The 23,103-nt window shown below is 46.6% G+C and overlaps 1 protein-coding gene across 2 annotated transcripts in view; it reads left to right on the top strand.

The window, feature by feature from the left end:
- Window positions 1–23,103, top strand: part of LOC142567826 (putative phospholipase B-like 2) — a 277,787-nt gene that overhangs the window by 53,975 nt on the left and 200,709 nt on the right. The window lies entirely within an intron of this gene.

Raw genomic sequence — 23,103 nt, forward strand, 5'->3', positions numbered from 1 at the left:
CATGGGATCGAGTGCATTAATTACCTATATCTAAATTAACTGTACCTGAATTAACAACGCCTTCATTAACAACAAAGGTCGCGGGTTCAACTCCCACACAAGCTCGGGGGTTCGAGTGCCTTAAATAACTATATGTTGATTAACTGTACATGAATTAACATCACATTCATTAACAACAAAATTCGTGTGTTCGACTCCCATCAGAGCTCGCGAGGTTGAGTGCCTCAATTAATTACTCTACCGTAATTTAAATCACCTTCATTAACAACAAAGGTCTTGGGTTCGACTCCCACCCGAGGTCATGGGTTCGAGTGCCTTAATTAGCGATATCTTGAATGAGTCTTAATTAACATCGCCTTCATAAACACCAAGGGTCGTGGATTCGGCTCCTACCAATAGTCATGGGTTCGAGTGGATTAATTAACAACACATTCATTAACAACAAAGGTCGCGGGCTCGACGCCCACCCAAGGTAGTGGGTTCGACTGCCCTAATTAGCTATATCTCAACTGTGCCTTGAATATTATCGCCTTCATTAACAACAAAGGTCATGGGTTCGAGTGCCTTAATTCACCATATATTTTAATGAACAGTGGCGAAGACAAAGACGGTGTAATGGGGCTGGGTCAGAGTCTGCCTCATGGACTGAAAGACCTGCTAAAACCTGTGTGCCCTGTAGCATTCTTGACAAGCCAAGTGTAGCCATTTACTGTTGAATAAATACTCCCCGTAACATCTTTTTGGTCGAGGTTGCGGGCTCTATTCCTCCCGGCCCTGGATCTTCGGAGCGGATGTCACGTTTCTGCCGCCTCCGTGGCTGAGGACACGACGCCGTCGTAGCGGCCCGCGGCTACGGCAACCGTCGTCCTTTTGCATCCTCTCAATCCCGCCACATATTGCGGTACGGACAACAATGACGTCGACGACTGGCTCTTATCGTACGAGCGCGTCAGCAAGCACCACAGGTGGGATGAGAAGCTAGTGGTCGAGAACACCATTTTCTACCTAGCGGGCACTGCTCTGGTGTAGTTTAATACGCACGAGTAAGAACTGACGAGTCGGGACGTAGTCATAGAGAAGACGCGCGAATTGTATGGCAGATCGGTCGTACGACAAATGAGAGCCCGGCACGAACTCCCGGCCAGAGCTCAGATATCGACGCAATCGTACGTCGCATATATTCAAGACGTGCTAGCCTTGTGCCACACAATTGACAAAGACCTACCCGAGGCGGACAAGGTTGTCCACGTGTTGTAAGACATACCTGACGGTGCCTTCAACATACTCGTATGTAAGCATTGCAGCACAGTCGACGTCATCATAAGAGAATGCCGTCGGTTTGAACTAGCAAAAAGCAGGCGCATCACAGACCGCTTTACCAGACTTCTGAAGACGGCTGTGACGTCCTCATGCGAAGATCCCGTGGCACCCCCTCCGTTCTCGACGCCAAACAACCTAACCGCGATTGTTCGCCAGGAGCTCGAAGCTATGGCTTCCACCGCTTATCAGGCACCTGCTCACGACCATTTGGCAACGATATCCCTTATTCATGCCGTCGTTCGTGAAGAGGTTGCGATCATGGGTTTTCCACAAGCCATCTGTAATGCACCTCAGCCCTTGTGCGCTTCCGGTCCTCACATTAAATTATGGGGTTTTACGTGCCAAAACCACTTTCTGATTATGAGGCACGCCGTAGTGGAGGACTCCGGAAATTGGACCACCTGGAGTTCTTTAACGTGCACCTAAATCTAAGCACACGGGTGGCTTCGCATTTCGCCCCATCGAAATGCGGCCGTCGCGGCCGGAATTCGATTCCGCGACCACGTGCTCAGCAGCCCAACACGGTCCTCACATTGAACACTTCACCAGCTCAATTGTTGCTGCTCCCGCTTCCTTTCCCCGGTTCACACCCCGCTACAGAAACCCATTTGAGTGGAGCACACGAGATGATCGACCAATCTGTTTTTCTTGCTATCGCGTCGGCCGCATTTCACGCCACTGCCGCAATCGTCGGTATTACTGACCTGGCTTCCCCGGTGACCGCCGCGAAGATCGTAGGCCGTCTTCTAGCACATCTCTTCTCGATGACCACCTTCCGGCCCGTGAACCTCACCGTCAACGCGCTATGCACCTGCGTATGCCGATATTGCAGCTACAGGACACTGGTCTAGCCAATCGCCGTCACGTCAGAGTCTCCAGTTGCGCTCCCTTCAACGCCGTCGCTCTGCCTCCGCCACTTACTCTGGCCACCACCGGGGAACTAGCCAGTGAAGCTCCGGGACGTAAGGCTGCATTCACGACAAGGGCCGAAAACCCTCTATTGACCTCTACATAAAGGCGCGATTTGCTCGGCATTCTCGTCACTGCTCTCATTAATAGTGGCGCCCACATATCTGTTATGAGTTCAACGCTCCGACGCCGCTTGCAATAAGGGCTGACACCTGCCGTCTCTCCTACTGTGCGAGTAACTGACGGCACCCGAACACCGGTTCTTCGTATGTGAACTGCGCACGCTACTGTTGCCGAGCACCACACTTCAGTTCTTTCTGTTGTTCTCGACCCTTGCCCACGTGGTGTCATTCTTGGTATTGACTTCTTGACCGCCCACTCCGCCCTCATCGATTGCTCTACTGGCATTTTGCGGCTCACAAACACTACCGAGTGACTCACCCTGAGCGCCAAGTCATCCAAAATGAGGTAGAGATAATGCTTGACAAAGACTTGATAGAGCCTTCCTCAAGCCCTTGAGCAGCCCCTGTGGTGGTTGTGAAAAAGGACAACAGCTGGCGCTTTACCGTCGATCATCGCCATCTCAATCGGGTAGCGAAGAAGGATGTGTATGCTCTCCCTCGAATTGATTATGCACTCGACTGTCTCCATGGTGCCAGATATTTCTTGCCACTAGATCTCCGCTAGGGACACTGGCAAATTGCCGTCGATGAGCGCGACCACGAGAAAACCGCTTTCATCACACACGACGGCCTCTACAAATTTAAGGTCATGCCTTTTGAGTTGTCTACCGCACCTGGAATTTTCAAACGCATGATAGATACTCTTCTACGCAGCCTTAAGTGATAGACCTGTCTTTGTTAGCGAAATGACGTCAGCGTTCTCTCGCCCAGTTTTGAAAGCCACCTCCCTAGTCTGTCAGCCATTCTTGACATATTTCGCCTGGCTGGCCTCCAGTTCAATTGGTCTAAGTGCACCTTTGGGCACCGCCAGATCAAATTACTTGGACATCTAGCTGATGCTACTGGTGGCCAACCACAGCCTGGCAAAGTCCGTTCCATCCGCGAGTTCCCAGTTCCGCAGTCCACGCATGAAGTACGCAGCTTTCTTGGGCTCTCCTCCTAGTTTCACCGCTTTGTTCTCAACTTCGCGGTCATTGCTCGGCCCTTCATGTACCTCCTCAAAAGGGATGCGACCATTTCTTAGGGCGCGGACCAAGCGACTTCCTTTGCATCGCTGATTTCTGCCCTCACACCACTTGTGCTGGCTCATTTTGACCTATAGCTGCGAGAACAGAGCTTCGCACCGACGCGAGCGGCCATTGCATAGGTGCTAACTTCGCCCAAACACAGAACGGATCTAACCGTGTGATAGCGTATGCTAGTCGCCTCGTGTCACAGTCGGAAAAGAATTACGCCATGACTGAGCAGGACTGCTCAGCTCTTCCCTGGGCTGTCGCTAAATTCCATCCATACCTATGTGGACGGCTCTTCGTGGTCATAACAATCATGCACTCTGCTGGATCTCAACACATAAATGCCCCGCTCGGCAGTTGGGCATTACGATTACAAGAGTACACGTTCTAGGTTGTGTACAAATCTGTCACGTTGCACACTGGCGCCGGCAGCCTATCCCGTCACCCCATTGAACCATCCCGCTCCACTGGAAAGAACCCCGACACCTACGCCTTAGCAGTCACAGACATCATCAATGTGGCTGACGAACAACGTAGAGATCCATGGTTGCACCCTCTTATTGACCGTCTGCAACCCTGCATCGTCGACTCCTCACTCAACATGTTCTTGTCTCAGGATAACGTTCTTTACAGCCGCAACAGGCACCCCGACGGCGCAGAACTCCTGCTAGTTGTCCCGCGTCATCTACGCAGAGACGTCCTCGTCCAGTTTCATGACGCCCCAACTTCCGGGCACTCAGGCGACTCCAGAACTTATGATCGCATACGACGACGTTTCTTCTGTAAGAGCATTTATCCTTCCGTTCGCCACTACGTAACATCTTGTGACTTGTGTCAATGGTGCAAGAAACCTGCGATGCAACCTGCTGATTTTCTTCTGCCAATTGACGTTCCAACCGAGCCGTTTTGTCGAGTGGGTCTGGACTTGCTCGGCCCCTTTCCAATTTCCACGGAAGACAACAAACGGATTGCAGTCGCTACAGATTATACCACACGATATGCACTTATTCGAACGTTGCCAAGCAGCTGCGCCATGGGCGTAGCGGACTTCTTAGTGTACGACGTCATCCTCCAACATGGTGCTCCACGTCACCTACTCACAGATCGCGGTCGCTGCTTCCTGCCTCGTGTGGTTGACGATCTACTTCGATCGTGTGCTACTCATCACAACGACAATGAACGACAATCTTATGGGCATCATTAAGGAGTGTGCAATAAAAGTCGGTGGTAATTCTGTGAGACAGGATACCAGTAAGCTATGGCAGGAGACGAAAGATCTGATCAAGAAACGCCAATGTAAGAAAGCATCTAACCCTACAGCTAGAATAGAACTAGCAGAACTTTCTAAGTTAATCAACAAGCGTAAGACAGCTGACATAAGGAACTATAATATGGATAGAATTGAACATGCTGTAAAGAACGGAGGAAGCCTAAAAGCACTGAAGAAGAAACTAGGAATATGCAAGAATCAGATGTGTGCGTTAAGAGACAAAGCCGGCAATATCATTACTAATATGGATGAGATAGTTGAAGTGGCTGAGGAGTTCTAGAGAGATTTATACAGTACCAGTAGCACCGACGACGATAATGTGAGTGAGAATATTCTAGAGCAATTTGAAATCCCACAAGTAACGCCGGAAGAAGTAAAGAACGCCTTGGGAGCTATGCAAAGGGGGAAGGCAGCGGGGGAGGATCAGGTAACAGCAGATTTGATGAAGGATGGGGGCATATTGTTCTAGAAAAACTGGGCACCCTGTATACACAATGCCTCATGACCTCGATGGTACCGAATTCTTGGAAGAACGCTAACATAATCCTAATCCATAAGAAAGGGGACGCCAAAGACTTAAAGACTTGAAAAATTATAGACCGGTCAGCTTACTGTCCGGCATATCCCGTGGTGGAACAATGAATGCAGAATCGCACGTAGGAATCAGAACAAAGCGTGGGGGTTGCTGCGCGCTTCGCCCACTGCAGAAAATCTTGTCAACTTTAAGAAAGTAAAATCCCAAGGTAGGAGAACCCGCCGACAGGCCAGAAGAGAAAGCTGGCAAAAGTATCTATCGAGTATTAACTCGTTTAGGGATGAGGCCAAAGCCTGGAACAGAGTTAATAGGATTAGAGGGCGGCAAACGTACTCAGTCCCCCTGGTAAACACACAGGGCGATACACTGCAAGACCAGGCAGACTCACTTGGGGAATATTTTGAGAGCGTGTCAAGTCCAACAAATTATACACAATCCTTTCTCAAATACAAACAAACAGAAGAACGTAAGCCATTAATAAGAAAAGGTCGAAAGAATGAGCCTTACAACCGTCCTTTTTGTATTGCTGAATTGAGAGCTGCCTTGAGCGCATGCAACAGCTCCGCACCAGGATCTGATAGAATCATGTATGAAATGCTCAAAAACTTACACAATGACACGCAGGTTACACTACTCACACTTTTGAACACCATTTGGGATGCAGGGTACCTTCCAACCGCATGGAAGGAAGCCATTGTGGTCCCTGTTTTGAAACAAGGCAAGGACCCTTCCTCAGTGGCAAGTTACCGCCCGATAGCCCTCACAAGTTGCATTTGTAAGGTGTTTGAAAAAATGATTAACCGGCGACTCATTCATTTCCTTGAACAGAGCAAAATCCTTGATCCCTATCAGTGCGGCTTCCGAGAAGGGCGCTCCACAAATGACCATCTTATACGTGTAGAAGCAAATATCCGGGACGCATTTGTACACAAACAATTCTTCTTATCCATATTCCTCGATATGGAGAAGGCGTACGATACGACGTGGCGTTACGGAATCCTAAGAGACTTGTTAGAAATGGGTATCCATGGAAATATGCTTAACCTAATAGAAAGCTATCTGTCCAGTCGTACCTTCCGGGTAAAAGTCGGCAATGTACTTTCACGACCTTTTATGCAAGAAACGGGTGTACCCCAAGGAGGCGTGCTCAGCTGCACACTTTTCATCGTGAAGATGAACACGCTTCGCGCTTCATTACCACCGGCAATCTTTTATTCTGTCTACGTGGACGATATACAAATAGCTTTCAAATCTTGTAACCTCGCAGTCTGCGAGAGGCAGGTACAGCATGGCCTGAACAAAGTCTCAATGTGGGCAGACAATAATGGATTTAAGATCAATCCCAACAAAAGCTCTTGCGTTCTTTTTACAAGAAAGAGAGGAATGATCCCAGATCCTTGCTTAGAACTATGTGGACAACAAATACCCGTAAACAAAAAGCACAAATTTCTGGGTGTTATATTAGACTACAGACTCACTTTCGTCCCCCACATTAAACATATTAAAGAAAAATGTCTGAAAACAATGAACCTAATGAAACTTCTATCCCATACATCGTGGGGTAGTGACAGGAAGTGCTTAATTAATCTCTATAAGAGCCTGATCCGTTCACGATTAGATTATGGTGCCGTGATCTATCATTCTGCCGCTCCAAGTGCGCTAAAGATGCTAGACCCTGTTCACCATCTAGGTATCCGTTTAGCCACAGGAGCTTTCAGAACGAGTCCCGTACAAAGTTTATATGCAGAATCGAATGAATGGTCACTTCATATCCAGAGAACGTACATCAGCCAAACATATTTTCTGAAAGTCCGCTCAAATCCTGAACATCCCTGTTTTAAAACCGTTAATGATATGACATATGCTACACTCTTTCGCAATCGTCCCTCCGTAAGACAGCCTTTCTCTCTGCGTGTGAGGGAGCTTAGTGATGAAATGCATGTCCCACTCCTCGAGTTCCGCCTAATGCCTCCAGCTAAGCTGCTACCTCCTTGGGAGTGGCAGATGATACAATGCGACATATCTTTCATGCAGGTTACAAAACACGCTCCAGAGATTGAAATCCAGATGCATTTCCAGGAACTGCAATACAAACACTCCTGCACGGAGTTTTACACAGACGCATCGAAGTCACGCGAGGGGGTGTCATATGCAGCCGTCGGTCCATCCTTCTCGGAATCCGATTTACTACATCCGGAAACTAGTATCTTCACGGCTGAGGCCTACGCAATATTGTCGACCGTGAAGCATATAAGGAAATCAAAACTCAAAATGTCAGTTATATATACGGACTCCCTTAGTGTTGTGAAGTCTTTGATGTCGTTCTGTAAGCACAAAAATCCTATAATAATTGAACTTTATTCCGTCTTATGCAAAGCATATGTATCTAACCAGGATGTGGTTATATGCTGGGTGCCTGGCCATAGGGGCATCCAGGGTAACGTTCTAGCGGACCAGATGGCCACATCAATTGCATCACACACTGTTAATTCTACTGCTGCAGTCCCTGTCACAGACCTGAAACCCTTCTTAAGAAGGAAACTGCGAAACTACTGGCAACGATTGTGGGACCTGGAAACAAATAATAAGTTGCATTTAATAAAGCCACAATTAGGTTTCTGGCCTCCTGTAACAAAATCACGCCGGACAGATGTCCTATTCTGTCGCCTCAGAATAGGACACACATTTGGCACACATAACTTTTTACTCACTGAAAATGATCCTCCAACCTGCGGTAGATGCGGGGAGAGGCTGACCGTCCTCCACGTCCTCCTGGAGTGTCGGGCAGCCGAATCTGAAAGAAGGAAACATTTTTCCCTAGCATACCGGCAGCACATCCCCCTACATCCCGTAATGCTACTAGGCCCAGAACCTTTATTTGACACCAACACAGTACTAAATTTCCTGAAAGATGTCGTCCTGCATGTTTTTAGCCCCACATGTTCGTAGCGGGTCCTCTCTTCAGAGGATGCCGCTGCGATATCTCTTTAGTATAGCACATGCCTCTAGGCCCTTGTCTTTCAAGGGCTCTGGCGAGGCAGCAGTGCTCCAAGTAATTTTAACATCCTACATATTTTTGATTTTGCATCATTCTTCTACGATGGATTTTAATGTTCATAGTACTCGTCATTAATCATCGCCATAATTTTATAGCACATAGATTTTACGCACTTTACAGCGACTATTTTTAGGCCACTTTACAGCCAAGTCACATCTTCGTCACAGATCTTATCATTCCACCGCGAAATCACTAACACTGTCTTGGCGCTCTTTGGCCATATCTGGCCCTTGCGCCACTAAACCACATACATTCATTCATACTGTCCGTTGCCTCCAAAGTATTTACTAAGGTAATCGCAAATAGAATCAGGAACGCCTTATACTTCTGTGAACCAAAGGACCAGGCAGGATTCTGTAAAGACTACTCAACAAGAGACCATATTCACACTATCAAACAGGTGATACATAAATGTGCTGAATATAACGAACCCTTAAGTATAGCTTCCATTGATTACGAAAAAGCGTTTGATTCGGTCGAAACCTCAACAGTCATGGAGGCACTACGGAATCAGGGTGTAGACGAGCCATACGAAAAAATACTGAAAGATATCTATAGCGGCTCCAAAGCCACCGTTGTCCTCCATAAAGAAAGCAACGAAATCCCACCATCCGTATAAGTTCGAGAGGTCCTGAATCGCAGGTGTAGTCGGTTTCTCATGTGAACATGTTGCAAGTACTGCAGATGCACATGGGTATGGTTTTATTGGCACTTATGCCCATGTGCTGCATTCCAATAAAGAAGGGCATCAGGTAGAGAGATACGATCTCTCCAATGCTATTCACAGCGTATCTACAGGAGGTATTCAGAGACCTGGTGTGGGAAGAATTGGGGATAAGAGTTGATGGAGAATACCTTAGTAACTTGAGATTCGCTGATGATATTACCTTGCTTATTAACTCAGGGGACCACTTGCAATGCATGCTCACTGACCTGGAGAAGCAAAACAGAAGGTTAGGCCTAAAAATTAATCTGCAGAAAACTATTCTTTAACAGTCTCGGAAGAGAACAGCAGTTTACGATAGGCAGCGAGGGACTGGAAGTGGTAAGGCAAAACATCTACGCGGTAGATGTTTAGTTGTTTGTTTGTAGATGATCTAAGCAGTATATGTGTTAGGGCAGGTAGTGACCACGGATCCGGATCATGAAACTGAAATAATCAGAAGGATAACAATGGGCTGGGGTGCGTTTGGCAGGCATTCTCAGATCATGAACAGCCACTATCCTTCAAGAGAAAAGTATATAACAGCTCTGTCTTATCAGTACTCACGTATGGGGCAGAAACCTGAAGGCTTACGAAAAGGGTTCTGCTTAAATTGAGGACGACGCAACGAGCTATGGAAAGAAAAATGATGGGTGTAACGTTAAGGGATAAGAAAAGAGCAGATTGCGTGACGGAACAAACGCGAGTTAATGACATCTTAGTTGAAATCAAGAAAAAGAAATGGGCATGGGCAGTACATGTAATGAGGAGGAAAATAACCGATGGTCATTAGAGGTTGCGGACTGGATCCCAACGGAAGGGAAGCGTAGCAGGGGGCGGCAGAAAGTTAGGTGGGCGGTTGAGATTAAGAACTTTTCAGGGGCAACATGGCCACAATTAGTACATGACCGGGGTAGTTGGAGTAGTATGGGAGAGGCCTTTGCCCTACAGCGGGCGTAACCGGGCTGATGGTGATGATAACCCTCAAACCAATGGCCGCAACGAATGTCTCGACGGTACATTGACCGACATGTTTCCCATGTACGTTTCTGATGATCACCACGATTAGGATGTTGCCCTTCTGTTTGTCACATTTGAATACAACTCATCCCGTCATGACACCGCCGGCTACTCGCACTTCTATCTTCTCTTTGGCCGCTATACCTTATTACCCTTCGGTACCTTGCTGCCTTCTGATCCGGTGTCCACGTCCACGACTTCTTATGCACAAGATGCCATCATTCGTGTGTTCGTCGCGCACAGAGTAGCCCGCGCTAGGCTCTCGTCATCGCAGACTGTACAAAAGTCCATTTACGATTGTTGTCACCGTGCTGCGGCTTTTCCACCGGGCTCTCGTCCTTCTATGACTCCTACCTCGTGGTGTCGGCCTCTTTGAAATGTTAATGTCGCGGTACGTCAGGCCCTACCGCGTGTTGCGCCAGGTGACTCTTGTCACCTGTGAGATAACTCCAATGGCATCCACTTCATCGACTGCCACACCACAAAGTGACATCCTACATGTTTCCCGCCTCAAGCGTTACAACTGTGATGACCAATTTTGACCACAACCAGCACTTGACCGGTGCTTTATCGGCCTGGAATAATGTCACGAATAGTGGAGGAGACAATGACGTTGTAGTGGGGCTGGGTCTCTCCTGGTGGACTGAAAGACCTGTTAAAACCTTTGTGCCCTGTGCAGTCTTTGCTGACCAAGTGCTAGCCGTTTACTGTTGATTTAATACTCCCCGTAACAAAATTATCTGCCCCTTAATTAACATCGCCTTCATTAACACCAAAGGTCAAGGGTCAAGGGTTCGACTTCCACCAATGATCGTAGGTTCCAATGCCTTTATGAACTTTATCTTCATTAACTGCGCCTTCATTAACACCAAAGATCGTGGGTTCGTAGCTCTTATTTACACTATAATAGTGGGTTCGACTTCCTTGAAAGGTCGAGGGTTTGTAACCTTTTCATTCATCGTGTGCAAACAGTGCCAGATTTTCTGCCTCATGAGCCATTTAATGCTGTGGCATTAAAAAATTTCTTTCGGCTTGGTGTTGTACACATTGCCATATGATGTGGCTTGACATTAGCAATACCGCAAAAAGGTGTCTACTGCTCTCATCATAAATCTTAAAGTAAATCGCCATTTGAGTCTCTGATGTACTTGTGATGCCAAATAACGTTAGACAATGAATTTCTGATGAATGTCTGATGTCAAATTAGGAGTACATAACATTCTCATCAGAAACTTATTGTTGATTTTCATAAGGGCGTAGAAAGGAAAAAACTGAGGAGAGGCACTGACGTCACTCTTTGTGAAGCCAAGTAAAACGGAAGTTGGTGTTGCTCCGCCATCATGTTGGGCCAGCTCTCCTGTCTTGTTTACACTTCCCGCGAAACCACGTCACGCTGCGAGCAATCGGGCTGCTCGGACGCGCCCGCTCCGCAGCAATCATAAGCCAAAGGATGTAATCGCGATGCCTCATCGCATTACCGTTGCCGATGTCGTGTCGAAAGATGTTGATAATGAACATCGGCAATTTGGCCATGAGGTCGAATCCGCTGCTTTTACCGGCTTTTATGAAAATAAAGATTGTTTATCTGACTAGCCAAGTGTTCTCATCAAGCGCAGGTGCCAGACGCTGCCCGGTTCGTGCGTCGGTTTGGAAAAAAGATGACCTTTATCGCTGCCTTCTACTTGCTTTTCTCTGCTTGGACTTCCTGGGGCTCTCAGACGGATTTGCGAGCTAGACGTCTGGCCATACGAAAAAATTTACGCATCTTCACTTCACTGCAAGAATGCACTGTAAACACGTACGACACACCGATCCATTTGTAATCCATCTGGAGTTTATGAGCACAGACTTGTATTTTCGCTGTGGCTTGAAGAATCGTCGTGCTTTATATATGCAACGAATTTCGAGTGGCCGCGCATCACTACCAAAGCGCGCCGACGAGGAGGCAGAGCGTCAATCCTGACTCCGCGTTTAGACTCGTTGACTGCGGCCTGAGCTTCCTTCTTCCCACAGTAAGTGAGACTTCACGGAACTAAAGCTTTGTGGCAGCCGGTGCACGGTGCAGAACAGTACGCGCATAGAACTGGCCTACGTGCGACTATGGAAGAGCAGTTCGATGTGTTCGCAGGCGTACGTTCTGTGGCGCCTTGCTCACTCTTGCAGGGAGTCCGCTAACCTTCACTTCCTTGCGCTTCTCACGCGCAAAGATACACTTGGCGTAGGGAGGAATCCTTCATTAATAAGTCAGAGCAGCCGCTTCTTTCCCATCTTCCCGAGTGAAACGTCCACTGGCCGGCACACGGTGCCGAGGGGAAGAAAATGCACATATTCTGTGTAAAGCACTATCAGAATGTGTATTGTGGTACACCTTTCCAGGGTGTATGAACCTTGAATGCGCTCTGCTTAAAAGAGTTCGTGCTGCCGCGAGTACGGTGAGAAACGAGCAACAGTTGAGCAACATGTGGTTTAATAGGCAAAAATCAAGTAGTTACTGAACATCAAGTTCTAAAACCACGATTACTCATTGTTGAATAACGCATGTTATACATCCTACAAATGCGCTGTCAAAAGCTGAAATCACTGATCTGCCAGGCATTCATTGTACAGACTCTGAGATGCATCGGTTTCGGCCTACGATGACACGTTAGCATGATTTCGTTAGCAAAATTTCGCGCAGATATTATTTGGCTTTTGCCATTGCCGTGGCGCGGTGCATGGCGTACAACTTTGCATGCGCGTTCATTTTGTAATTATAGTTCCTCCTGTCCCACCTGGCCACTGCACCATCTGGGAGAGCACGGTCAAGATAATACAGCACTACCAAACACGCAGACCAACGCAAACCTGCCCATACGACGCCTTTGCCGCGGCACGAAACGAACGGAGCAACACGTCTGAGCGCGCTGAGCGCACACAACCTTAATAAAGCCGCCATTGTGGCCCAAGAACTACGCCAGGCCCCGCAGACTCTCAAGTTTCAGCTATCGTCACCATGATGATGATGATGATGATGATGATGATTGTCTCTGCTAGTATATGCATCCAACATCCCATAGCCGCTACCAGGTGAACGTTTTAAAGACAGTGCATTCTATCAGTTGAGGCGTTTCACAGGCATAATGGCTACATAAAGGCTTCCGTCGTCTGTGATCTACTGCGTCTGACCGCGTAATGACGTGTTGCTTGAAAAAATGTGCTAGCTACCGTGAAAACTCGTCGCTGGAACCGAGCACAGACTGTTGGGAAACTACCCAAGAAAGCGTATTAACCTTGCAGCTTTTGTGTGTGTGCACCGGTAAGTAAAAAAAAAACACTACTTTGCATTTTCAACTTTGAATTTCTTCGCATGTATGGGGAATAAAACAGATTCTTGCAATCATTTTTTTACATGGTAAATAATAATAAAGTTCTTGCTCTTCAAAGGCAATTCAAACAAGGCTGTTGTTATTTTGCCATGTTGCTACAATTCCTAACACGGCGTACAGCATCAAAAATAGTTTTGGCTGTGTCCGCATGAATGATACACTGCGATAAATTTAGTGCACATTAGTGCAAATGTACTTCCGGTTATACAGCTGGATAAATAGCATTCGATACATAAAAAAATTATTGTTTATTACCTAGTATCTTGCAAAACAATTAATCCAATCGAGGCTTCAGTAAGCACAGCCCACACAGGGACACCACTGAAAGAAATGCACACTCAAAACAGTGTTGTGTGTGTGTGTTTGTGCGTGGGGGGGGGGGGGGGGGGGGTTGCGCGTGTGTGTGTGGGTGGGTGCGCGCGCGCGTGTGTGCGTGTGTGTGTGTGGCATTTTTGGTCATGGAGCTTTTTGTGCGCGGATTTTAGTCATACGTGAGTCACAAACTCACGCACGCCTCTACCATAGTAACTGAAGATCTTTCTTCTTTTTCCTCCAGCCTCCAAGACACTGCTCACATTTGTTCACCCATTTTGACTCTATTATCTGTGGGCGTACAAGTCAACAGTGAATGTGTCGCCGCAGAGCCAGAATCTTCGTAAGGTATGTTTCGGAACACTTTAACTAAAACCGTGATTTGTTCAGTTATTGGACTAACTTTTGTTTCACCATTTCTTGCTTCCATATTTGTAATGGCTTCATCATTTCTCTTTGCAGGAAGAAGGACAAAATAGGCATAATTTGTTGACAAGCTGCCCACGCCAAGCCATAAGAAGCTCTATGGTCTCCATAATGACAACATGTCTTCTTGAACTACATGCCTCACCTTCATATGTTTGCAAGTTTACAAGCTAGAGGGCTGTGAGCCCTATCAGGAAAGCAGCAGTCTACAGTTTTGTTTCGTACAGAGTGAGAATGCTAAAAGTTGATATAAAAGCTTACTTGCTTCTAAGGGCGTTTTATGACAATCGGATAAGTAACATGTCCATGACTACAGCCATGACGACCAGAATAGAAGCAATGCAGCGAGCTCCTACTTGCTAATTAACAAGCTCTGCTATCTGCTATTTGGAATTCAGATTGACGGACATTACCACCAAGTATCACATGCTCCCTCACAGCGTTAATTTATTACATGAAACTGCAAAAACTGGTAAAATCTTCAAATTCGCTCACTGCAATGTTGAGGAAATGATGCTTTATGTTGACTGAAACTCCGGCAGTCCCTCTTCACTTTATTGCTGTAGTTTTTATTTAGAGTACCCACAGGGCCATATGTCATTAAAGAGGGCCGTGTTTACCAAAGCAGTAGGGTAAAACAAACGAACAAGAGCAGTGAGTTCTGGCTACGATACTTGAGGGAAGGTGGTTGATGAAACATTCAAAGAAAGACTTCGCGTAAGAAGCAATTCCTACTTTACTGCGATGATGGATGCGGCTTGAAATGTACATAGGCCACGGTATGAAACCGTCGTGAAGTATAGTATCATGGAAAATTTTACGAAATAGGGAAACACGGGCGACTATGGTGGTTAGATAGGGGAATAAGTGCTGGTTGGTCTTATTAAGGTTATACTCGCGGTGCGGTTATAACTAGAAAGAATGAAACGAGCACAGTTATATTGTACTAGTTCAAGTAAAGCAATAAGATTAACGCGACTGGGATGTCATCATCATCATCATCACCCTCAGCCTGGTTACGCCAACTGCAGGGCAAAGGCCTCTCTCATACTTCTCGAACTACCCCTGTCATGTACTAATTGTGGCCATGTCGTCCCTGCAAACTTTTTAATCACATCCGCCCACCTAACTTTCTGCCGCCCCCTTCTACGCTTCCCTTCCCTTGGAATCCAGTCCGTAACCCTTAATGACCATCGGTTGTCTTGCCTCCTCATTACATGTCCTGCCCATGCCGATTTCTTTTTCTTGATTTCAACTAACATGTCATTAACTCGCGCTTGTCCCCTCACCCAATCTGCTCTCTTTTTATCCCTTAACGTGTCACCCACCATTCTTCTTTCCATAGCTCTCTGCGTCGTCCTCAATTTAAGTAGAACCCTTTTCGTAAGCCTCCAGGTTTCTGCCCCGTAGGTGAGTACTGGTAAGACACAGCTGTTATACACTTTTCTCCTTAGGGATAATGGCAACCTGCTGTTCATGATCTGAGAATGCCTGCCAAACGCACCCCAGTCCATTCTAGTTCTGATTATTTCCGTCTCATGATCCGGATCCGCTGTCACTACCTGCGCTAAGTAGATGTATTCCCTCACAACTTCCAGTGCCTCGCTACCTATCGTAAATTGCTGTTCTCTACCGAGATTGTTAAACATTACTTTAGTTTTCTGCAGATTAATTTTTAGACCCACTCTTCTGCTTTGCCTCTCAAGGTCAGTGAGCATGCATTGCAATTGGTCCCCTGAGTTACTAAGCAAGGCAAAATCATCAGCGAATCGCAAGTTACTAAGGTATTCTCCATTAACTCTTATCCCCAATAATTCCCAATCCAGGTCTCTGAATATCTCCTGTAAACACGCTGTGAATAGCATTGGAGAGATCGTATCTCCCTGCCTGACGCCGTCCTTTATTGGCATTTTGTTGCTTTCTTTATGGAGGACTATGGTGTCTGTGAGGCCGCTATAGATATCTTTCAGTATTTTTACATACGGCTTGTCTACACCCTGATTCAGTAATGATTCCATGACTACATAGGTTTCGACAGAATCAAACGCTTTCTCGTAATCAATGAAAGCTATCAATGGAAGCTATTGGAATCTCGTATTTTTTTAATGCGAGGGTTGATGCCTCAGGGCATAAAGGCCCGGGGTATGGGATGCGGGCGAATAAGAATGATTAAATGAACGAAAAACTATTTCGGATCTAATGAGGTCCAAGATGGATCGATGATGTGGTCCCTGCGTCCAGCAGTATAATCGCTAGGATTATCCAGTACAGTTCTGGTTGCGCCGATCAACCTGTCCAGCAATTCCCTATTACTGAAAGGAAACCTACAAATAAACACTCCGCTCCGCTTGTTCACTGTGTTCTTTCATTATTTTTTTGCAGCCAGAGCGATAGATAAAAAAAATACCGACGATTACGTTACTTCCTAATGCGAAATTTGAGCGCAGCAAATAAGATGTTTCACCTTTTCGATAGATTGAGGCAAAGAAATCGAGCAACACATGTATGCGCTATCACAGAATTTTTTTTATTTTTCACACGTATTCCTTTAACAAAGACTCCACTAGGTAAGCTTCTGCTTCGGCGGCACGCACCTCTGGATTCTGACGGCGACGGCGCTGGGCCTCTGCTCTGGCAGCTCGTTTAGCAGCAGCAGCAGCAGCAGCAGCAGCAGACGGAGGACTTCCATCGGTCGTCTCGCTCATGGCTCAGAAAGAACTGGCAGATAATTTCGCAGTGGCGAACGGCAGCGGCAATTTCGGCTCGGGCGGTGCACATATACAGATCCGCCGCCACCGATCTGGCTCTCTGATTGCCACCGCACAGGGCGAACGGCAGCGGCAATTTCGGCTCGGGCGGTGCACATATACAGATCCGCCGCCACCGATCTGGCTCTCTGATTGCCACCGCACAGGGGTTGCATTGGAGGAGGAGCGAAGAAAGGAATTAAGTTCGAGCCGGCGCTTTCACAACCGGAGACTCGCAGGAAGAGGGGGGAGGGGGGCGGCGTGTACACCCAGCGGCAAACGATGGGGGCAGAAGCGCGCGCAGCAAGCGGACAACACGATAAAGGGAGGAGGGAAGAGAGAGCAGCGACTGACTGATGCCGCTGACGCCGATAGTGAGTCAGCCCCAGCTGCGGAGTTGGTTTCAGGGACAACGCCGCCGATGCCGACACAAACAATATGATACCCTCGCTTCCGCAGCGCTAAGAACCAGGTCTAGCCGTGGGAAGGTGGTCACGTATTCGTCGACGTGCCTGGGCCTACGTGAAATAACCGGATCGTCGGCAGCTGAAGAGCACCCTATCCGCCACACATGAACAGGGGGGGGGGACCCTTTCCTCCTCTTTCAGCATGGCGGCGACGGTGTTCTATGCAGTCACGTTATCTTGACTCTCTAGCGGCGTCAGCGGCATCCAGCGGTATCAGTCGGTCGCTGCTAGCGCTGGGGGGATGAAAGGGGGGCGGAGCTGGTTACGAGGCCGACGACAACGCCGACGACGACGCGAAACCCAGGAACGGACGCCAAAGAGCTGCGCTCTAAAAAATGCTCTACTGTGACTCTTCTCAAACGATTGTAATGCATCGCGAGCGCTGTCTACTCGAGTGATGTTCTGAACAAGAAGATACAGTCGCTTACTTACATGTGAAAGTAAATGCCAGAGCCCTTCGGTGCTTGGGTGTGGCACGAAAGGCAGGAAGGTGCCGTAGCGACCGATGTTGTCGTGCGATCGCATGTCAAAACTAAACTGTGCGAGACTACTGTGCGTGCAGAAAACACAGACATTCGAAACCGAAATTCGTGCAATGCTTTTTTGGATAAATACGTACGTCGTGGTTTACATAAGTTACGCATTTAGCAAGCACTTATCGTAAACTCAGTATTAACACATCGCCTCCATAAAGCCACCAGGCATGCGTTTTCAAATGACAAAGCATAAGGTGACCCGTGCTTGTTTTCAGCTCTTTCAATAGTTACTGCGCTGGCCACATTGACAAGTAGTAACAGCGCGATGCCCTATCGGTTGCGCCTTTTTCGTGTCAGCTTTTCCTCTCGAGATGCTTATATTGACTATATAGGCGCAATAGTAGAGTTGCTGACTTCCGCGCAGAACGCCCGAGTTAGATCCTGGTGGGAACTGAGTATTTTTATGCGAAAGCTTCAAATGGCGCATTGGGTGAAAATGTCGGCGCATGTCGTCTGTAGCAGCGAATTGCAACCTAAATTCACATTCCCATTGGCTGCGACGGCAGCTCACGAGCGGAGCAACGTGGGCGAAACACCTGACGCTAACCAAACGCGCCACGCTTTGCGTGAAGGAAGGTGGCATCGCCGTGACGCCATGTCAGCCTCGCTCACGGAAGGTGACGCGCGTTCGGCATCTCTTTCTCGTCCACTGGGCTCAGCTGCTGCGCACGCCTGCCGGTCGAGGTGGCCGCTGCTGGTTCCTCGGTCTCATGTTGCGCTGGACATCGGTGGCATGCGACGATGGCACCGCAGGCTGATGCGGCTTGCTCGTTCGAGCACCACGTATTGCTACGTGACATTGCTCGCAGCGCAAAACTCGAAGGACCGCTCAGTGGCGTTGGCTTGCACAATAATGTTTTCGCATTCAGAACTCATAAAATGTGCTTAAGTGTCCTCGAATTTTTCTCTCACTGCTGATGACAGCTGTGAAGGACGATGATAGATATGGAAAAAGCGTTTGATCGTATAAAGCATAAGGCAATACTTGACGTTCTCTCAGAGATGGGTTTAGGTAAGAGACCTTTTAACATGACTAAGGACTTTCTCAGAAATAGAACTGCACAACTCATGCTGAGTGACCTTAAATCAGAAGCTAAGAATTTGGGAAACAGGGCCACTCCACAAGGGGCTGTGCTCTCACCCATGCTATTCAATTTAGCAATGTCCAAGGTTGCAAGAAATCTGGAGAAAATTGATGGTATACATTCTGTGATATATGCCGATGGCATGACCATATGGAGTGCCAAGGGTAATGTAAGACAGACAGAGACCAGATCGCAGGAAAGTTTATATGTTGTAGAGAACACACTGAAAGACATGGGGTTGAAATGCTCGGAAGCCAAAGCAGAACTCTTAGTCATTAAACATCGCAGAAAAGGTCGTAAACCAAGAGGTTACATTCAGGAACATGAGCCAAGAGTGTGCTTATACACTCATGAAGGATCCGCAATCAGGCTAGTTGAAAAAAATCAACGTTCTTGGGTATCACATAGACGGAAACAATGCTAACTATACAACAATACAACATATCTCGAATAAAACAGATGAAGTGATTAGGATACTAAGGAGAATTACCAATAGACGCAGAGGCTTAGGAGAAGACCGCGCTTTGAGGCTAATACACGCCTTTGCTCTCTGTCACTTCACATATGTGGCTGGATTATTCACATGGGAGCAGGTAGAACTTAAGAAACTTAATGTGATGCTCAGGAAGCTCGTTAAAGTAGCCCTAGGGATACCCAGTAACTCTGCAACCGACAAAGTCATGAGTATAGGAGTGCACAACACAATGAAAGAAATCGCGGAGGCCCAACAGCTAGCGCAACACGAAAGATTGACAAAATCACGAGCTGGCAGGAACATATTACAGGCACTAAGTGCAGAATTGAGTACATCAAGGAGCCCAATAGAAGCTGGAGTAGAATTAAGGACTGAAGTTAGGAACAGGATCAGAACCAACCCTCTCCCCAGAAACATGCATCCGGAATATAATGTCGAAAGGAGAAAGGCAAGAGCTAAAGCACTCTTGCAGGAAATAGAGTAGCAGAACCAACTGGCAGCTATAGTTGATGCTGCCTGGGTGAAAGTTAAAGAAGGATATACGGCCATTGTATCAAATTATCTAGGGAAGGTGCAAGACGCTCTCACTATTTTTACCAAGGACCCCATGGTAGCGGAACAAGCGGCAATTGCTCTAGCCATCAGGAGTAATAAGTGGGCCTGCATTTACAGTGATTAGAAATCCGCTGTAGTGTGTTTTGATAAAGGCTACCTAGCCGGAGTTGCTGCTAAACTTTTTGAAAACATTGGGATTATGAAAACTGAAATCCGATGGTTTCCTGCGCATATGGGGAAAGTGGACGAGACTCGGGTAAATCTCAGTGAGGTTGCTCATGACTTGGCACGAGGACTTGCTAACCGTGACAGTCACAACCGAGCCTTTCACCATCAAGGCAGGGAATCTAGAGATCATTTAATAACATACAATGACGTTACCAAACATTACTATTTAGGACGCAGACAATTGCCATTGCCACATTCAAAACTGAACAGGGCTCAGGCAGTCTCACTGCGCTTATTGCAGACGGGTACATATCCCACACCGTACAGCATTAATAAAATATATCCAGAGAGGGAGATGGATAAAGATGGACTGCAATGATTGTAATGACATCATTGGAATGAGACATATGCTGGCGGGGGGTCCCGCGATTCTCCCCAACCTCGTTGAAGAATGGACACAGTGAAAGAAAAGGATTCAAAGCCCATTGTTTCAAGACCAACTAAGGGCAGTCCAGAGGGCCCATGATATCGCTGAAAGGCTTGGCCTGATAGTGCCAACGTGGGAGCGGCCCACCTTGGCTGAAGAAGTCGAGCCTCCGGACCTCATAACAATAAAAGTTTTCGTACACACACACACACATGATCAGCTCCACCGTACACCTAGGCCTGCGCTTTCGAAAGAATGACTAATGGTTTGCTGACACATACGCATTGCTCTAGTGCTCTCGCAATGCTTCAGTAGTTGTTCATGTGCGGTCACAGGTGAACACTGTGGTGTCGCGAGGGCGGATGCAACTTCTGTTTAAGTTGGTGCACATTTGCCTGGGCAGTGCACTGTGGTCTCTGACTGCGTGGGAGTTAAGTCGTTCTAACGTCCGCATATCGGGCAGAAGCGAAGATGGCTTGGTTGGGCGGAGCCAAATCACAAGAGCACGACTCGCAAGCAATACGTCCGTGGCTCTGCGCCGCGCTACACATAAATTCTTTGATTGCATTTTGGGAATAAGCATTCGAAATTTCATGTCCGTCGTTCAGTTTCACTGCGCAAATGTGCTTGTGCACACTGGCACCTTCCCTATAAAAAGTGAGCTGTTTACTTGGCATTGTTCCGCGTCTTGTTACGCCATAACACATATGAACCAATTAACCCGGCAACAAGTATAGAATATATGTACGGTTCTATATTTTCTGGGAAACGGGATAAATTATGATTTTGGCGCCTCGACTGCTTTTCTGAAAACGGGGTACACCCGAGTTTCCCTCGAAATTGGCCCTTTCGTATACTATAACAGTAAATGCAGGTATTCAAAAACTGATCAACGCTGGCCATCTTGCGTGAGCAAGACGTCAAGAAATATAGCAATAATCATGGTATGAATATATGAACATAGTATGTGCCACCTTTTAGCTCATAAAGCAATAACAGGCAGGTACAATGCAGTCATGGCCTCGTGGCCTTGAGCGTACGCAAGTTTCTTTATTATTTTAGTAATCGTGTTTATACGGACACGACAGTGCCATATTGCATCGCACTTCCCACACGACATATAGATGGAGGCAACGTGATAAGAAGCGAACACAGCGCTGGCGTTGCTCTCTATAGCGAACGCTAGTGGTGTCGTTGATGCACGTTAAGCCTAATAATCTTACGTTCAGAGAAGGGTGAATTGTCCCGCTAGTTGGTATTCCTGTAATTTTGTTACAAGAAAATATGACGAGAACAAGTAAAACAGGACCAGGGACAAGGATGAAAGGCCCGACAGGTCTAAGAAGGTAACAGAAATGCTCGAAATACATATGGTTGTACAGATGAATGAAATATACAGATGTATTGGTCACATAATTTGCGAGCATGTATACATTTTATTACATCTTCCTGTGAACAATTTCATCTTGTGTCCAAAAGAAGACCACTACCCGTATCATTCGCTTGTGAAAGTTACCACCATGGTTACAAACTCTTGGCTGCCAGACAAAAAAAAGAAAAGAAACGAAAACGTTTGCTCCCTAAATTTTCGCGTTAACACACACACACCAGATTTTACCCCCCCCCTCCTTATGAAATTAAACAATCTATATAAAACGCGAAAACGAACGACCGTAAGTTTATGTTACTGTAATGTATGTATATATAGATTTCACGTATGCGCAGCATGCCCTTACAAAAAATTCTAGTAACTTTCAATAAACTTTCTTTAGACAAATGTTACTAGAACCCACCGACAGTCTATTGAATTTCTTTAGACCGTTTTCAAACTTCTTATATACTTCATACCAACATCCTATCGACTATTGGCCACCGATATTCAATTGAAACCCTGTTTACAAACTTTCTTTAGACAATGAATGAACATCCTTTAGACACTAAAAGCAGGATTTATCGACCATTTTCATACTTCTTAGAAACATTTTAGTAACATTCTACTAACTTTCTATTGCTCGATCTAGAAACATTTTAGTAACTTTCTGTCGCTCGATCTAGAAACATCTTAGTAACTTTCTGTTGCTCGGTCTAGAAACTTTTTAGTAACGTTCTGCTAACTTTCTGTTGCTTCATCTAGAAACATCCTAGCAACTTTCTATAACTCGACCTAGAAACGGCCTAGTAACATTCTACCAACTTTCTATTGCTCCCCCTAGAAACATTCTAGCAACTATTTTAGTATGCTTTAAATGTGCTGGTGACATTTAAGCAAATTTCTCTGGTATTGTGGTTCTGTTCCAATGTAACCTTCAACATGGGTAGTATATATAAATGTACTTGCCTATGAACAAAACACTCCAATCTTTTTGAAAACTAACATTTATTTAGCACATTTCAAAACCTATGTGCAAGCATCAATGACATGTTTTTGATCTCCGCTGTGTCGAAGTGCCTTGCTGTGTTGCCTAAGGGAAGAGAAAAAGTAAAGAGTTAGTTCAGCCTTATGTCTCAGTGTATCTGGGTAGGACGGCAC

Source organism: Dermacentor variabilis, unplaced genomic scaffold (genome assembly GCF_050947875.1).
Source record: "Dermacentor variabilis isolate Ectoservices unplaced genomic scaffold, ASM5094787v1 scaffold_14, whole genome shotgun sequence".
NCBI classification, from domain to species: domain Eukaryota; kingdom Metazoa; phylum Arthropoda; class Arachnida; order Ixodida; family Ixodidae; genus Dermacentor; species Dermacentor variabilis.